Consider the following 4,383-nt stretch of genomic DNA (forward strand, 5'->3'; position numbering starts at 1 on the left):
CGTCCCCCAGGATGAGCTCAACGCACTGTCATGGTTGTGAGCCAAACGCGTTAGAATAGATACCCTCTGCAGGTCCCTAAGTGTGGGTGATTGCAGGGAGATCTGTTTTGGGGCAGGCAGACCATCCTCCTGGGCCTCCCGACTGCAGTTCAGCGTGGCAGGAGGACAGCAGGGAGGCTGGCAGTGGCCTCCCCGGGACCTCTCCTGCATAGGGGCTCATGAGAAGCTCAGGGAAGCAAAGGAGGACAGGCTTTAGAAGAAGACTTAGGCACCTGGTCTGGGCCATCAGTGCAGGTGAGGCAGCTTTTTAAGGCCAAAATTGTGATCCGAACAGCCTGGCTCAGTACCCAGCTCATCGTGCTTGAACTTGCTTCGCCATTGTCTCCCATTGACGTCCACGCTGCATTCGGAGACAAGGCCAATGGTGCCCACCTCGTCGCGGGGCTGGGTTGGGTGGGCTGTCTTGGTGCAGCTACAGCGTGCGCCTGGCTGAGGGGTGAGGAGCAAAGCCTGGAGCTGCGAGCGTGCTGCATGGCCTTGGCGGTGACCCCGCGTGGGGCTGGGGGTGCCTGCCCTGGATGGGACACCCGGGGTCAGCCCCCAGCCCCAGGGACTGCCGGGCTGGGGTCACCCATAACCCTGAGTGCATCGGGGGTCACCCCGTGGGGCTGGAGGCTGCACTGGGGATGGGGTCACCCCATGGGGATGGGGACTTCGCTGGGGACGGGGGCCACCCCATGGGGCTGGGGACCAAGCTGGGGATGGGGTCACCCCACGGAGCTGCCCCAAGAGCCCCCAGTAGGCCTCAGGGCCTTGCCTGCCCATGGAGCCCACGGCCTGGCAGCCAACCAATCCCCACAGAGACAGCTGCTCTCCACCAATCCCCTGCTTCCACTTAGTCCCACCCCTGACCAATCCCAGCCCCACCTGGGGTATTTAAGCACCCACCCAAGGCAGTTCTTCAGTGCTGCTGGTGCTGGCTGTGAGTATGGTGAGAGGGTCTGCTGGGTGCATGTCAGTGTGGGGTCACCTCCTGGGTGCTGCCACATCTGGTGGCACACCAGAGGCCGTGGAGCTTCTGTCAGTAGGAAAGCTCGTCCCAGTGCAGAAGGGGTTGTCGCTGTGGGTGACAGGGAGGTTGCTGCTGGGGCTGGGCTGTAGCTGGGGAAGGACCATGGTCACACAGGGATGGGACAGGTGCCTGTTGCAGCCACTGCATGGCCAGTAAGTGCCTTTGCCTCAAAGATGACAAGCAGCTTTCTGGCACTGCATGCTCAATGCTGTCTTTCTGGTGGTACCAAGGAGCACTGAACTTGCTGAACCTGTAAGTGATTAATCCTTTAATGACACCATTGCAGAGGGCACCTGCTGTGGGCAGCTCTGTGGCAGTGAGTGTGGGCTGGTGGTTGGGCAGCACCACAGTGGGGGGCTATGTGGAGCATCACTTGGACTCTCCCTTGTTTTACCGGAAGGTTCTGGTTGCCCCAGCATGGCCAGCCAAGTCTTAGGCTGGTAGTGCAGCATTGGCCTGGGGTGCAGAAGCCTTAGTTGTTCCCCTCTGTAACACCATCGGGAGCAGGTGCCATCTCCTACGTGCTGTTGACTCTCAGGTCTTCTCTTTCCACGCTCAGCATCAAGTACCTTCTAGGTCTTGTTCATGTGGAGGTTTTGGTGAGTGAGTATCAGCACGGTTGGCTGATGCCGTCTTTGCACACGCACACAAGGTTTGCCACCTAATAAAGAGTACAGGTGAAACAGTATCATTCCCACTCTTTCAAGGTTAGGGAAATTAAAATACTGGTAGACCTCATGATGGCAAGAGGACAAGGAAGTCAAATGGCTGTGGGATGTTAATCCAAAAATCTGCGTCGAATAGTAAAGGCTAATACAGTATGTCCTTGGTAATGTGGTCCTCTTATCTCCAACAAGGTGTTTGCTACAACAGAGCTAGTTACTTCCTTAGTTGAAGGAGGGAAAGGCAGGGAACTGCAGGTGAGCTGTGGAGATCAAAATCACTGGCATCAGCTCCACTCGAGTGCTCAGGAATGAGCTTGGAGACAGCAAGTGGCATAAATGATGTGCAGACATCTGTGTGATTCCAGACTGTTTAGGAGGAGTACAGGCTTTCCAGTGAAAAATCATGGTGGGTAAACCCCCAACTCTCCAAAATAGGATGGAGCCTGTAATTACTGGATAGGTACAGACTTGAGTAGAGTAGGAGAATACAGAGGGAAACAAGGAAAATCTGTTTTGAAGCAAAATTAGCAGCTTTTTGTATTTCCATCATGTGAAGTAAGTCTAGAATTCTGACAATATGTATGATGCTTTCTATAAAATCCCATTTTAATCAGTGATGACAGTTTGACATTTTTCCAGCTGCTTAGAAGCACTAGACAGTCAAGTATCTCAGTAGGGCATGGGTTGGCATGCTGGGATCTATGTAAGCTTTAACTTTCCTCCCACTCACCGACTTACGATGGTATTCGAAGAACAGGGGGGGAAAAAGCTTTCCGCAGGTTTCACACTAGCTTATGCCATCTGTGTTTTTAGCCTTGTCTTGTAAAAGTAAAATCTTCACTTTGAAAGTGTATCCAGATGCTGCCAGCTAATATTATCATTCCCAGTAGCAAGTGAGGATTTTATTTATAAAATGTCCTGGCCTTTGCTGAACAACTCATGGTTCTGCACACTTGAGGGACATATAAATAGCAATTAAAACACAGTTTAGAGTAATGCCTGGGCTCTTAAAGAAAGTGACATCAATTTAAAGGAAGGGATAATGTGCTGGGCTGGACATCAATCAAAAGGAGGGGGGAAAAAAAAAAAGTTGTCTAAAGCAGCATTTAAATGATGGGATAGAGCATCTGGGAGAACAGGCCCCACAACATGGGGGCTGGCAGATAAAAGACGCTGGGGTGAGGATACTGTGCTTGGTGAGACCACCCATCTCAGATGCGCCTGCTCCAAAGCCTGCTCAAGGCAGCCTGATTTTGAAAGAGTGCTGTGTTGTAATGGGGCCTTATAGCCTGTTTCCTTTGGAGAGAGGTCTCCGTAGGTGGGGGAACAGACATTGTCTGGGGTAGAAGGAAGATCATTTGTTATTTAGCATCTTCTCCTGCATCCTAGTCAGATGCCTTGCCCTAACTTGCCAGAATCCTATCTTAATCTACCTTAGATATGTCTACAGCTGTGGTCTCTATTGCCACTGTTTGGTCACCACCTCTTCTTTCTTACTGTATTTATCTTCTCAATGTTCTCCTGAAGTAGGAAAACACTGAAACCCCTTTTTTATTAATGGAAATCTGATGTAAAAAGTGTCCGCAGTCCCACTGTTCAAAGCCTTGCAGTGTTTGTACCTCCTGAAGTCTCCAAGTCCCAGGTCTTCACCTTTGCTGTGAACTTTTGTCATGTACCTGGTTATTTCTGTTGCTCTCCGCCCAATCCCTCTGCCTTACTGTTTCTGTCATCTCTTGTTGCTTGTTTCTGTTTCCTCCCTTCTGTTTCTCAGTAAAGACCAATCCACTCTCCAGTGCACAGGGTTGGTTGGTTGTTTTTTTTTTTTTTGTTTAGATTGCAATTTCTGCAGAGCAAGACACACAGTCTTAGCTCACAGCCCACTGTGTGCACACACGGCATCTTATTAGCTGTATAAACAATGAGAATAAATTAGACTCAAATGATCAGTATTGTAGTAGCACAAGGGTAGGCACATAAAATCAATGTTATGGACCTAACCTGCATGCATAGTTACTGCAATTACGCATAAAAATAATCGTTTAGCGGATCGGTAGGGACATTTAACTTGACATGCACTTGCACAGCTACTTAGGGTTTATATAGTTTTAAGCACAAATGCCCGGTACAATCTGTATGGCACTGGGGGTGCTGAAACTGGACTCTCAATCAGAAGCTCTTGGTTTATTTTTAGTTACAGAGTTGCGTTGCTGGATTGTTTGGGGAATTCATAAGTGTTGTCTGAAGAGTTTTTAAAACTCCTCCACATCTGAGCCTCGTAGCTTCCAGCTTCAGATAGGCAATTGCTTATATTAGTGCTAGCACTATACTTTTAAAGGCATTAAGTTGAGGAAAAAGCTATAAATAAGTGCAGAATTCGCACCTGCAGATAAAAAGCCTGTTTGAGAAATCAGGACTGTGTTTGTTGTCCTTGTGTATTTCTGTACTGAGTGTATTTTTTAAACTAGTTTTATGTAGCAGAATGTGTGAAAAAGCCAAGATGCTTGAAAAAGCATCAAGGAGCTCGAGATCTAATCAGAATCTCGATGACTTATTTACAAATGTTTTCTCAGCCATGGCGCTTTTCTTTAATTTCTACAGGATATCCTTTTCCTTCAAAGTCTCCAGAAATTACAAGACAGGCTGCTT

The sequence above is a fragment of the Vanellus vanellus genome (assembly GCF_965231255.1).
Source record: "Vanellus vanellus genome assembly, chromosome: 12".
NCBI classification, from domain to species: Eukaryota; Metazoa; Chordata; class Aves; order Charadriiformes; family Charadriidae; genus Vanellus; species Vanellus vanellus.